The sequence below is a fragment of the Epinephelus lanceolatus genome, chromosome 14 (assembly GCF_041903045.1).
Source record: "Epinephelus lanceolatus isolate andai-2023 chromosome 14, ASM4190304v1, whole genome shotgun sequence".
In the NCBI taxonomy this organism is placed as follows: domain Eukaryota; kingdom Metazoa; phylum Chordata; class Actinopteri; order Perciformes; family Serranidae; genus Epinephelus; species Epinephelus lanceolatus.
The window spans coordinates 11591449-11606793 of NC_135747.1; the positions used below are offsets into that span (position 1 = coordinate 11591449).

Sequence of the window (15345 nt, forward strand, 5' to 3'; positions counted from 1 at the left end):
CCAGAGGAACTTTGTGGATGTTTTTACATTTCACATTAAAAAAAATCACTCTAATCAATGCATCCTGTTGTTAAAACGATACACTTAATTAACTCAGAACAAGTTAATATAGACTATACACTTCTTAACCTCCCAAAACCAACTGCATCATCACTTGGCAAAACTCAATACATGCTCCATAAACTGGCAGCAACAACACACTGCAAAGATGGACTTTGCATAGCAAGTGAAAAAATCTGCTTTGCTTCACTTGCGTGACGCATCGCTCCCATGCCCCATCTATTTTGGCTGTAAGACAAGTGCAAGTCTTCAAGAAATGGTCTTGAGACCCTACTCAAGACTGAGACCAGACTCCAGTACAACTTACTACAGCCCTGGTAGTGCCTGTGTGCAGTGCAAAATAATCAAAAGTCAGTTTTGTCTGTCTTTAACAGTAGCACTGAGAGCTCAAATAGATAAAAACATGCAAATAGATACGACACAATACATTTAGTGAAGATGAAGATAGTGAAGATCTTAATTTGCTTGTGTTTCGTCTGTTTCTATGTGTTTTATTAATTTGCAGTTTGTTGAGCTCTCAAGGTAACCGTTGTCCTGACACAGTAGAGCTGCAGGTGAAAATAAAACCTGTTGTTATTTAAAAAAAAAACAAAAAAACAAAAACAAAAAAACAATATGAATAAATCAATTTTTTTGCAAGTACTGTCTCACTTCCTGCTGCTCACAGTCTTGATTACAAAGAGCAAGTAAATTGGGATATGAAATTCCCTGCTATGTCTCCTTTGACACATCCATGTAAAACATATTCATTCTACATTGATCAGAAACCTTTAACAGCACTTTTCATTGGGCTGCATAAATTAAACAGAAAACACATTTGCAACACCTTTGGATTTACATTTATGAATGTGTGTAAGATGAAACTCATTGTCATCCCATCCATGTGTGTACACTGAATATTAATACAGTTGAGTGGCCAATCCACTAAGTGGATATTCATATGGACCAACAGCGAGCTGAATGGAGCTTGTTGAGCGCTCTCCTTCTGCTTGCATCGATTCCAGGATGTGTGAGCTGGAGATGGTGGGTGTTGGTTGCCGATCGTTGGCGAGTAGTATGTGTGTGCGTTATAGCTTTGGCAAGTACAACAAACCTGAGGGGAAACAAGCAAGTGCGCTCGCCTTTCTCCAACCTCTACCCAATTAAAGGGAATGAAAAATCCATGAACGCTCATTAGATGGGTTTACAGGTGGATAATGAGCTGATATTTAAAACTTGTCACTTGCCATCTCTCTCTCTCTCTCTTTCTCTCTCCCGGTCCCTCTGCCTCTGTCTCTCTTTTTCTTTCTGTTTTTGGCTGCCCTCCAGGACAGAGCACCAGCAGGTCTGCTGGGGTGCCAATATTGCTCTGTATCAGCAAAATGTCAGCCAGGAACACACATACACATACACACACACACACACACACACACACATAGGATCCAGACTGCATATCCCCAGTGCCTATTTCCATCATGTGGAAGGACCCATTCAAGATGGACGACCTCAATTCGACTCTGGTAATATAGGTTTATAATAGGGTATATGACTCGAATGAACTATTCCACTTGTGTCTGTAATTATGCACATGATAGCTGTTCGAGCCCTTCTGGCCTCAGGCAGGTGTGAAAAGTTACACTTGTTGTCCTCATTAAGAATCACCTCACCCTTTTAACCACCGTGTGATAAAAAAGGGCAATTCCAGCAGGACTCAATGCCTCGCCTTTCATGCCAGTCGTCACTTTGTGGGCAAAAGCTGCGTCAGGTAGATTGCCTGCGGACCATAACCACTCTAGTTGCAGTGCAGGAAATATTACCTCAGTAATCTGCAGCAAGAGGCATTTCAGCAGGAAATAGCTCCCTGTGCCGGGTTGTATATATGGCTGGGGCTGAGTCGAGCTCATAATTCATTGCAGTCGTTGGCACTTTTCATCCTCTGTCTGCTGGGGCTGGGTACTGGCTAAATGACAGTGAAAGCCACAGTGGCACTTCCGCCATTGCTTTACGACTGGCAGAGACCCTGGGGCACCATGACTGGAGTGCTAAGTGAGAACATGGCTGCCAATCACTTGATATTAATCTCTCTGTGATCAGGAGAGACGGCCGACATGAGAGGGGGATACGAGAGGTGGGGAGGAGCTGGGAAGTGGACCCAGCTGGTGCAAGGCCGACAGAAATTAGCTGTGTGTCCGCTCATAGCGGCCAAGTGCTTCACACTCACCTGCACACACAAGCACACACAGAAGCACACACAACCACCTACACACAGACAGTGAAGGTCAGCGGTCCAAAGCCTTCTCTCTACCATACCACATATTATGACATGAATTTCAGAGCCTGGTGGATTTCCTGGAACACTGCATATCAAATTATTGATTGCTTGGAAATAACGTGTAAAAAGTCCGATGTGAATAAATATGAGGCCAAGCAAAAAGGTCAAAGTTGGGATCAGCACAGAGCTGATGAACCGCTGAGGCACACAGTGTTACACAAATATACTATTCTATGTATCTAAAGTGATGTTAAGTAAATTACATTAATAAGTCATTCCCACTGACATTAGCTACTTGTGCTTCTTTTTCTGTAAGTAAAACACACAACAGTCGTATCATATAGCATCTTAAATTTATCAACAGTTGTTGGCTAATTGACAACCATGGCTGTTCTGTGGATACTATGTGCATCATGTGACTTTGTACATACTAAACTGTACTTTGTGATGCTTTTTGTGTGTAATGTATAAAAATTTGCTTTTGACTGTAACTCTGTGTAATGCATCAGATTTCAAGTGTGGTAAATGATAGCAGCATGCAGCATTTGATATGTATCTTTTTGTACCTGTAACACATGCAACCAGATACACATTACAATGGTTTTAAAACCATGAAGCACAAAATATTTTTGATTTAAAAAATCTCAACTCTAGGTCTTACTAGCTTTTCCCAGAGCATTCAACAGCATCTTTGTCTGTATTGATTAAAAGCTGTGGATAAAAGATGATTTGAGCAAGCTTCCTGTGCTAAGGAAGACAGTGAGATGTGGTTGAAATCTCCAGAAAAAGCTAGTAAGTGGACCTTGAGATCAGGTTAAAAATGAACTATCACACTTAAACCTGTGGTCATTAAAATCTTTGTCTCTGGCTTCAAGAATCTTGGGAAATTAAGTGAAAATCAGTGGGCCTCACTGACAGAAAGTGCGTACTCAGAAATCTGTACAAAGGTTTTACACACAAATCCGGGATTCATCATCAATATTTTCTTACCTGAATTTCTTACTGGCTCAGACCATGCGTACGCACAAATGACAAAGGCCTGCCTGTCTTAGAAAATATAAACACACAAATTCTAACTAAATATTAGAAACACATCCATTAAAAAAGGCTTTAATAGGCAACTTTTTAATACCATGAATTTGATTTATTTGTTTATTTTGAACATGTCAAAAATAACAAAAAGGGGGCGTCGGTGGCTTAGTGGACAGAGCAGGTGCCCCATGTACAAGGCTGTACAGGGCTACCAGCCTGTGGCCCTTTGCTGCATGTCATTACCCCCCTCTCTCTCCCCACTTCACGCTCAACTGTCCAATCTATAAAGGAAAAAATGCCTTAAATAAATAAAAATATAACAAAAAGCAAATTTACCACGTAAATTTACTATAAGCTACTGGAGTATATGAGAATGTCCTTAGTGAAATGTAACCGTTAAGGTTTTCATTGTTTTTACTGATTGGCCTGTAATGATCAACTGCTCCGAAAATTTTTAGTTCACTGGAAATACGCATATGTAGCCAACTTTAAGTGGTGGCCTAGTAACAGGTATGCAGAGTATGTAAAATATTCAGATTCACCTCTATGCAGGTGTTAAGATGGCATATCTGCCTTGTTGGAAGACATTGCAGCCTGTCCCTTTAGGAAAGAGCAGTCTTCAGATACCAGCGTAACAAGTTTGAAGAGAGTGACGAATGGCTTTTCAACTGCCAAGACAAGTTTTGCTACAACTATGTAATTCCCAGAAACAGCATGAGTCATCAGATGCACCACACTCACCCAGTACCATCCTAGGTTCACATCCTGTCTGCCATGGGTTTCCTGGCTACAGAGACATTTCAGAGGAAGATGGCAGATTGATCTGGGATTATTTTCCTTATATAGCTAGAGAAATGAGGATGTGGCAGTATGCTAGTTGCAAATATTGAGCACATGTCTGTCAGTTTAGAATGACGATGCTCATGTGTCCAGTTTACTCAAGGTAACCAGTTCTTTGCTGCCTTAGGTTTTAAATTATGTAGGCTGTGGCAGGGATGATGGTGGGCGTCATTTCAGTTTCCCCATTCATTCCAATGGATAGACCATTCCTAGGGTGTCTAGATCTGTGGTTACTGTCATCTGTCTCCACCCAAATGTACAGATTAATTTGACTGAATTTCTATAAACCACACACAGTGTTCCACATCATCTACTATGGACTGCAGTAGAGCCACGTCCTCTTTTTTTACAAGTGCGGCTGACTGTGAGGCAAGGAGGAAGCTCAAGGCAAGTTTCAGTCTATTAATCATATTGTTAAAGTACATAATTTGTGTTAAACTGTATTTAAAGTAAACATACGATGTTAAATTACATATACATGTCAAAAAATCTTATAAAAGATTTATAGCTTGTGCTCTTTTTTCAGAAATATCTGAATATCACCAGAAAACAAATTGGGAAATATGGTTGATTTTCTCATGATACAATCATCTTATAATGCATCCTATTGATTATGAACACACAATATTCATCTCAGGTTTTCAACATATTGTTTTCTGGGAATACTTCAGAAATTGAGAATATTTTGAGCCATGATGACTAATACAATACTATATACAGTATATATATGCATTGTGTTTTAAAACGTCATTTTAGTCATTGATATGAGTTAGATATTCATGAAAAGCACAACATTTTTGTGTGTTTGGAACATAATTGGGTTCTGAAAGAGATACTTGAGTTAGTTAAGAGTTTTTCCAAATGTCCTAAATTTTACAAGCCATGTCTCAGCTTAAAAACACTCATTAACTCAACAGTTTAAATAAATGAAAACTTATTCCTCACATCATTTCATATTTTTGCATGTTTCAAATTTTACATAAATTTCCGTGCAATCGTGAAGCTTAAACTTCTCAAGGCCTCAGGATTATGAAAATACTTGAGTCCATGAGTCCCAATCCCGCAGTGCAAAACAAGTCTTGAAAAATGTCTTATTTTGTCGCATTTATTTATTTATTTATTTATTTATTTATTCAGCTGACCAATTATACTTTCTGTGCATTTTTTTTCCATTTTGATAGTTTGAAGGCAGTTTTAAAGCTTTCCCCACAGTCAGGAATATGATTCCTGTCAAGAAATACTGGATCCACCTGTAATATTCTAATTTGAAAAATGAAGACTTCATGTTTTGCATAAAAACAGTCAATGCTAAGTGTAAAAAGTACCAGAATCATACTTAAATAACACACTTGGTGTCATTTCCAATTTTCCAAGGCTTCTGGATTACTGACTACCTGACAGGAAGACTACCATTTGTCCAACTGGGCAGCGTTCAGTCTGAAATGGTGGTTGGGAGTAGGAGCTTGTGCTGTCCCCCTTCCTTTCCACCTTGTTCACTGCAGATTTGCAACTCCTGGTTATGCCACCTGCAGAGGTTTTTTTTCACGACTCTGCAGTAAGTGATGGGCAGGTGGAGAAGTTTAGAGTGCCGGCAGAGGATTTTATGGAGTGGCTTGGAAGAAATCATCTGTTTTTGAACATGGCCAAGACCAGGGAGATGGTGATGGACTTCAGAAGGAAAAGGACAGCTTTACAACCTCTGTATGTTCTGGGAGAGGATACTGAAGTGGTGGAAGACGAAAAGTACCTGTGGCCTACTACAAAGCACGATTTGGAGTTAGGGAGTTGGGTTTACAGTACTATGATGCTGGTTCTCTTTTTACTGGGATAAATCACCGTGTTAACTTATGCTGAACATAACCTGCTCCAGACCAGGTTATGTTCAGAGTGTTGGATCACAGCCTGTCAACACTCCGACCTCTGACCAATCAGATCACTGAAGAAAAAAAAAAGTAGCCAATATATTGTTATAGGTCAGTAGAATAATTTCATTGTTCCAGGGCTCTATTTCCACTGGTTTTGAAACTGAGCTTCTAACACTTGTGCAAAGTTTATTGTAGTCCACAGTGACAGTGTTGCTATTTTTACACTTTGATTCCATCGCTGCAGCTCAAAATAACAGGAAACTAGGAAAAATATATATAATATTTTATTATAAAAATAATCCACACACTATTAATTGGCTCCCGTTAGTATAAATGCAACATTTCGGTCAGATAGACTTCATTAGTCAATAACTATAAGCTACTTTTCCACCCTTTACTTCGGTGTCAGAGACAGTCTGGCTTTGAAGTGTTTCATGTGACACATTCAGAGTAGTTTCATCACCATCCCATTAAAAAGCAAAAAAAAAACAACTCTACACAAAGGTCACATATAGCCTAGTGATACCTACATATACATGTAATTTAAGTCTTGGCTGACAGTGAATTTTGGGATAGTATATTCAATGTTTCTGCATTTTCCGCTATAAGATTTCTGAGTATCGTTTACATCCCACACCACTTACATTTTATTGTCTCAGTCCCAGACACTTTTGGTACGGTTTCACCTCATCCCATATTCATGGTTTTGATGATGTCGCTCGTGATGAACAACCCCACCTCTTTCACATGAACCACTAATGGCTGGATAGGAAAACCCAGAGTTGCCTGAACTAGCTGATAACCAGCTTTGTAGTGCTGGTTATCTGGACGGCTCGTGTTAAGGTTAGTCAAGCCAGATAACAAAAAGACATCCTGGGTAAGTTGAACTGAACACTGAACAAACTGTTATCCATTATAGATAATCCTGACTACCACTCTCTCCACCACCTACTGGACAGACAGAGGAGCTCTTTCTCTAACAGACTGGTTCAGCTTCACTGTCACAAGGACCAATAGACATTCTATAGAAATGCATCTTATATTTATAGGGTATGCTAAGATTTTTTTTTCTTGTATTCTGTTAATTCTATTTAATGTCTATCTATCTATCTATCTATCTATCTATCTATCTGTCTATCTGTCTGTCTGTGAGCTACAAAAACATGCTGTTATGTGTGTGCTAGTTTCAAAACTTTGGTAAGTGAATAAGTGAATGAGGAACCTGCACACCAAGAAAGTCAGATTCAGCTTGTTTCAGCTCGAATATTTACCTCTTCTCTCCTTTTCCTGTCTGATGGATTGCAGTAGCCTATTTCTTTTCCTCTTTTTTGCCCTTTTTGTCCAAATTATGTTTGGTTCAAACCAAGGCTATTAGTAGTTCACTTCTATCTTGTTAATGTTATCATATATTTATTTATTTTATGTAAATGACTACAATTTACACGTAGGAAAACATGAAAACTCAAGTTTAAGGAATAATCATATACATTTGCAGGAACTTGTGGTGCACTGTCTGACAGCATGACCATATAAGGTAAAGGTCAGTGTCCCAGTAAGGGGTTATGACCTCATCTCATGACAAAAAAAACAGAGGTGACATGCAATCAAGTTAGAGGGTGTATTTTTTGATGACGCTGCTGTGGCATTTGCTCATTGCTGTCTGACCATCATTTCCTCAGCCAGTCATATGACAGCCCAGACACAATCTGGCGGAAAGAAACGTCAGTGCTTTCTTCAGTGCTCTGCGTAGATAGCGCAGACAGTTGGTCCGCCCCTGCCAGGATTCTACGGAAACTCCGTAAGAGCCGTTGGTGAGTGCCAGGCCTTTCGTGCGTTGACGTAAACCACACGGCAGTTTTCTTTTTTTGGTACCGAGCGGAGAGGAGATGCACACGGCACTCGAGTGAGGTAACTATATAAAAAACCCATTTGTTGTCATTCACTCCCACAACATGGACCCGGGTAGCGTTTGCCACGACGTGTAGATGTTATTAACCTCTATTGTTGAACATTTGTCACGGAATATCAGACAGCATTTGTTATCCTTGCTCTTTGTAGGCTGTGAGCTAATTTCCTGTGACTCGTCTGCTAGCTAACGTTAGCTGGCTCAAGTGTTGCCTTCCTTTATGGGCTAGCGTTAGCGTTAGCGTTAGCACGTCCGAGAGGGGCGACTCTAACAAAACAAACAGGCTGTCTTTGAACATGTACCTCAGGAAGCTTTACGGGGCTCGCTATGGATGTTGGCGACTAGTTGTGTGCTGGTGATTTGATCGGTTTGAACGCTGCTGTGTTGTAGGCACGTTTCAATGACGAGAAAGAGTGGTGCTCAGTGTTGCATTATGCGCACCACGTGCAGTGTTCAAGCTCACTCCGTTGACCAGACTGATAACTGATGGGCGGTATCGCTGCTGGGCTCCTCATTAACCAGCATGGCTGCTAGTCTGAAAATCACAGCAAACTAATGTGATTAAGCTGCTTTTGAAATGGCATTTTTCCGCATTAAAGTGCATTTTCACCCACCTTATTGGGCGGACAGGGCATGCTTTGTTGCTGCTTTTTGGTGATATGTAAATGTGACATCTAAATCTTACTGTCCCAGTTGATGCATACATTGTAACAGGTGTATATATCAATATAAGTCAAATTTGGGAGAGCATAATTGAGTCTGCATGAGTAAAACTATGCTAAGAGTTAGGCTGTAAAATAACACTTGTGTGCTGATGTGAGAGCATAGAGCATGCAGAATAACATTTTAAATAAGCATTTTCAATACAGAAATACAATCAAAAAATTTGTCAATGTGTGTTTATTTCACTCCACTCAGTCACATAACCTTGTCATTTTAACTAAAGCCAGTCCACTAAATTATACAGGAGCTATATGTGACATTCAGAGCATTAATATAGCACTAAACAACGATTTTCTGTGCAAAGATGTAGTTTAGTAATGGCGTCCTGAGCAGGAAAGGAAGTCACCCTCCCTCTGTGTGTGTTGTAATCCGAGCCTCTCTGTCTACTACTGTGGTAGTGGGTCTGACTGCGTGTGCATGTGAATCCCCTGTGTGTGTCCCACAGGCTACCTAATCACCACCGCACTGCATTGCGCTGATACAGTGGTTACCCTTGTTGAAGCGAAGTGCCCACCCTCTACTTACCCCCTGGGTTAATATTGGGTCTGCACCATTACCACGCTGATGTATGCGTGCGGCATGCCAAGAAGGCAGAGTCTGCACATGATTTGATAGTTATTTTTCAAATTTCAGCTGTGAGAGCATCTCTTATGTCACCATGTCCATGTGGTCTATACAAACACATACAGGTTAAGAGAGATTGATAAGACAGAGAACAGATGAATGTCCGTAAGGCTTATATAAAATTAAATTGTGAACATTACCGTCCATGTAGCCAATTATTTGTCAACTAGGAAAGCTACCATGGCTTTTGCCGTGGGCCAAAGTTTCTTGTTTCATCAGCTGACTGCTGCTGCTGGCTGACAGATTATGCTCCACCTAAACAGCTGTCTTGGCCCTCCCTGTAAGTGCACTGGTGCACTTAAATGACCCAATGTTAACTCTGTCAGCACTGTTGCCATTGCTAGCACTCTTACGGAGTTAGCATCGTTAGCTTGTAGCTGCCAGCTCAGCCACCTCCATGTTGACAGCCGTGTGCAGACAATCCCGGCCTAGACTCTGCATCATAGATATGCTTTAATGTCACATACAGCTCCTCTAGAATTTCCTAACTGCTGTAGGTTGACATTTGATAGACTTGTTCAGGATGTGACCAGTGATATGTTTATTTGTTTTAGGAGGTCTTAAAATCAAAGTTAAACAACTCCTATCCTTAAAACTATCCTCATATAAACTATGACGATTGTCATAAAGTGTCCAAATTAGAGAAATTATGTGCAAACTTGAAACAAATTGTATGTAACCCCCTGCAGTATATGGATAGCGGCTTACACAGCGTGTGTTATTAATTAAATCACACATCAGTCATATAAATGTCACATGAGCTCCTGGTACTAAATTGCATTTGATTTTTTTAACTGTTTAGGAAGTTTGATGAAAAAGTAACCTATACAACATTTGAATGGAGAACCATAAACAAAGCTGATTCAAAATATGAAGTAATTTATGTAGTTTTATTTTGGCCTGGCCAAGAAAAGTTGATTGTATATCCCCTTTCAATTAACAAGCTGCCAGTGTGCATCCTATCCTATCAGTTATTAAAGAGGTAATCAAAGCATTACAAAAGTAGCAGAACTCCATAATTACAAGTGCACTCATTATAAATGCATTTTATCAAAATGATTTAATAACGCAAGGAGAGCAGACTTTTAATTGTTGTTGGGGCCAGTGTCAATTTTTCTTGCAGAACATCTGGTATTAACCCTCTTGTGAACTGCAGTCAAACCAGGAGGACAAAGAAGTGTTGTGCCCTCAGGATTATAGAAGGTTTGGGCTGATATAACATGATTAGCTTCAGTGTTGACATGTAAATTCTCTGTAGCAATTTAGAATTGATTTGTACCATGTATGTAATCTGTACCTTCATATGCACCAAGCAGATGAATAATGCAGGACTCAACACCTTAATTATGTTTTAACATACATGACGTGGGACCAGGGGCCCAGTTAATGACATCATCAGAGATATTTCTTCAGATTTGACAGAGCTCCTTCAAAGCCACAGAAGACATTATACCGCTCCGTGTGTACAGGCTGAGTAGAGCTCAACATGACTAGTAAACTGGCCTTCATGTGCAATACTGGTGGAATTCTCCTTTAAGTGATGAGCTGCATTACCAAATCTTATTTACAACATACAAGCGCCGCTTTATAATTGCAGCAAACAGCTTAAAAGTATAGCTTAAGGATATTATGCAGAGTCTTCCATTGTGTCATTGTGTATTTGAAAACGCTTACAGTGCTATGTGACTATGTGTTGCCTTTTATAATGCAGTAAACAGCCCCCAGAGTACATAGGATTTACATCCAAACAAGTGCATTTGTATGATTGAGATGCAGGGCAGTGCTCAGCAAACTCTTACAGATGGGATCTCATGAGTTTATCTGTTCTGTGTAATACAATGCAACCAACTTTGTCTTTCACATCAAATATGCACACTGTCTCGGAACGATGTCGCTGAAATGGTGTTTTGGTCTCAGCTTTGCTTGCTAAACATCTAAAGTAGGCTTACTGGATGTGGATAGAAAACCCAGGCTTGTATATGTAACTATTTATGAATTGTTTTGTTGCTCATTTTTGGATTACAATGGGATACAAAGGAAGGAGAAACAATGAACACAGGATTGCATCCATCCTATCCAGGCTTGGAGTTTTGTTCTAACTGAATAGTATGCAGTTTAAGGTTTCTTTAATTCTGTTGTTTCAGGTCCACTGGGAACAAAGACACAATAGCAGGGCATCTCCAGCTACTAATGTGATTTACAAACTCCTAAATTACCCTAAAGTTGCTTTGGGTAATGTTTTTGTATACTGCTTAATATATTTATAACCTCTGTGTTTATCAATATGCAGTTGCGTTTGTGATTATAATATGGATTATAATGAGCTAAAAATGGCCTTTGGCAATTTGTCTGCTGATATTATCATCCATCCTCTGATTCAGATCTCATGTCACAACATACCATCAGGCATAGGGTACAAAGTCTAGTCTCAAAACAGCATAAAGTACCTGATGACTGTTATTAATGGGCAGAAGGGTGATGGAAAATCTGTAGAAAAGAGTGCCCGAGTGTCAGGGCCTCATTCAATATTTTCATTAACTACATCTTTAGTTGAGCTTAATTTGCATACATCTGTCTCTTGGTTCCATGTCAGAGTCCTCAGAGGCTCACAGGTAAAAGGACCCTTAACAATCAGTCCTCAATTAGAGATCCACTTTATCTTCTTTAAAAAAACAAAAACATTTTAAAGAACCAGAGGTTTTGGGGTGCAATGCAGAGTATTGAAGACATTGGCAGGTAGAGATGTCTACCTTCACTCCAGTATAATAGAACTAGATGGCACTCAGTTTGTGGTGCTCAAAGCACCAAACAATACATTTGGAAAAACTCAACAGCAATGTCTCTTTCCTGAAATCATGACCCGGTTACTAAAGATAATCAAAATTGCAATCAAAATTATTCAACCCCCATTGCATATTAGGCTTATTGGCAAAATGTACACTTTTTCAGCTGTTTGCAATAAACAAAGTAGACAAGAACAGTTGAAATAGTTTAATAAAACTAATATTACCATGGGTTTTATCCAAATTCAACCCCCTGTTTCAAGTACACCTGGTGCAACTAATCAAGGGCTTCATTAATTCAGGTGTGCTTGAGATAGAACACATAAATACCTGGACTGGCTAGGGTTTTGTTGAGAGTGACGTTTGATTGCATGTTAGAAATATGGCTAAGTCAAAAGAATTGTCCAAAAAGTTCAGAGAAGAAATCACTGCCTTGCACAAACAAGGAAAAGGATACAAAACGATAGCAAAAGCTCTGAATGTTCCTAGAGATACAGTTGGAAGCATAGTTCGCAAGTTCAAAGTTAAAAGAACAGTGCCTACACTACCTGGACGTGGCAGAAAGAGGAAACTATCAGCGGCTGCCACCAGATTCCTGAGGAGGCAAGTGGTCAAAAACCCTCGAGTGATTGCAAAACACCTGCAGCAAGACTTGGTGGCAGCAGGCACTGAGGTTTCAGTTTGTACAATAAGGCGCATACTAAACACCGAAGGGCTCCATGCCCGGACTCCAAGACGTACACCACTACTGACCCAAAAGCACAAGAAAAGTCGGCTCCATTATGCTCAAAACCATATAAATAAGCCACAGAAGTTTTGGAATTCTGTTCTGTGGAGTGATGAAACAAAACTGGAACTTTTCAGGCCCGTGGAACAGCGGTATGTCTGGAGGAAGAAGAATGAAGCATATGCTGAAAAGAACACCCTGCCTACAGTGAAGCATGGCAGTGGCTCAGTGATGCTCTGGGGCTGCTTTGCTGCCTGTGGCACTGGAAACCTGCAGCATGTGGAGGGCACGATGGATTCAGTCAAGTATCAGGAAACCTTAGGTAAAAACGTCGTGCCGTCTGTGAGGAAGCTGAAGCTTAGGCGTCATTGGACCTTCCAACAGGATAATGATCCCAAGCATACCTCAAAGTCCACCAAGGCTTGGTTTCAGAAGAAGAAATGGAAGATTCTAGAGTGGCCGTCACAGTCGCCTGACTTGAACCCCATAGAAAATCTCTGGTGGGATTTGAAGAAGGCAGTTGCAAAACGCACACCCAAGAATATTACTGAACTGGAGGCCATTGCCCATGAGGAATGGGCTGAGATTCCTCAGGAACGCTGTCTGAAGCTGGTGTCTGGCTATGCATCACGTTTGCAGCAGGTCATAACAGCAAAAGGGTGCTCTACTAAGCACTGAAGATGTTCGTCATGAAGGGGTTGAATAATTTTGAGTAGTAGTCATTAAAAGTAGCATTTTGTGTTGAATTTGGATCAAAACCCTTGTAATATTAGTTTCATTGAACTACTTAAACAGTTCTTGTGTAATTTGTTTATTGCAAACAGCTGAGAAATTGTATATTTTGCCAATAAGCCTAATATGCAATGGGGGTTGAATAAATTTGATTGCAACTGTATTTGACAGAAGGCAGACATTCAACTGTAAATAACACTACAGGTAAGATGAAGTATCCACCTTATTCCTGAGGGTGCTACTGTAGAAATGATTATGGGTAGTGGAAGCAGTTAGTCGCATTGACTCTCAAGGGTTAGTTTCAGTGGCTAACTTGGTGACTAACCGCGTACAATGGTTCTTTGTGAAGGTAATTTGCCTTCAGTTTAGCACATACTGCCTCATTTTTAACAGATATTAAACTAATGTTAGATTAGAAATTTCTTAAATGTCCCTGTGGAGCTCTAGTACCTGTTGCTCTGTCTACATCTGTAACGTTTGTAACAACCAGACTAAGCTAAATTTGTTGATTTGTCAGTGTCAAACATACACCCAGATTAAAAAGGGATTGTCTCTCGAACCAAAGGTACAGTTTCCATCGCCCACTGACGGAGACAAATAGGTTGCCACCTGTACTGTACAACATTAATACCAGATTGTTCCGAAAAATAAAAGGCACCATTCCTTACTAAATCAGTACAGGATGTAATTTGTGATGTTTCATGCACACCCTAATGTATACACTATGTTTTCGCATGCTTAGAATGACATAATAAATAATAAAATCAGAAGAGTTGGGAGCGGAGAAGTATTAAATCAGAATTTGCAAAAGAGAATGACACTGAGAATGACAGATCAGTCACTCAGTGTTAGCACACGATGTCCCTGGCTGTCCCTGTCTGTCCCTGTCTGACTGCATTCTCAACCTGCATAAGAAAATAAAGTTAGTAGCACACCTTGAATTATGTGTTCAGTCATCTCAGCTGAGAATGTTACTGATTTACCGTACTTTTTTCATATCATGAAACGAATGCCCAAAGTTATTTATTTTACTACTACTTTATATTGCTGATAATACCGAGGTCTGCTGCGAAATTAGGCGTCATATTTCACTCAGTAGAACTCAGATTTAATAAATCAGTAGTTTTGAAATTGTGTAAACTGTGTGAGCATTAGCTAGGAATCCTCACGTTCATTCACTTCACATGGAGCTGAAATTCATTCATTCATTCATCTTCTAACCGCTTCATCCTCTTGAGGGTCGCGGGGGGGCTGGAGCCTATCCCAGCTGACATTGGGCGAGAGGCAGGGTACACCCTGGACAGGTCGCCAGACTATCGCAGGGCTGACACATAGAGACAGACAACCACTCACGCTCACATTCACACCTACGGACAATTTAGAGTTATCAATTAACCTAGTCCCCAATCTGCATGTCTTTGGACTGTGGGAGGAAGCCGGAGTGCCCGGAGAGAACCCACGCTGACACGGGGAGAACATGCAAACTCCGCACAGAAGGGCTCCCACACCCGGGATCGAACTGGGAACCCTCTTGCTGTGAGGCGACAGTGCTAACCACCACACCACCGTGCCGCCCGGAGCTGAAATTCATACTGAATTATGTTAAACGTTCACCAAATGTGTTAGTGTCTGTTTATGAGTCGTAAGAAATCGTAAATCATCTTTTAGAAGGAGTAGATGTTTACTGTAAGCTAGCTCTGGCTCTTTTAAATTTAACTATATGCAAACGTAGTAGGGCAAGTTAATGGCTAAAATGCTCATTTGAAAGGGAAGACAGCCAATGCTTTGAGAGAGGGCCCTCA

General features: G+C 40.3%; 1 protein-coding gene across 2 annotated transcripts in view; it reads left to right on the forward strand.

Moving 5' to 3' along the window:
• The first annotated feature begins 7807 nt into the window (after window positions 1-7807).
• slc39a10 (solute carrier family 39 member 10) overlaps window positions 7808-15345 on the forward strand; it is a 40801-nt gene continuing 33263 nt past the window's right edge. Inside the window, exon 1 of one of the 2 annotated variants that reach the window (XM_033617979.2) lies at window positions 7808-7956. The gene's annotated coding sequence lies outside the window, so the exon portion shown is untranslated. The remainder of the gene's footprint in view (window positions 7957-15345) is intronic. The other variant, XM_033617982.2, reaches the window with a different exon arrangement.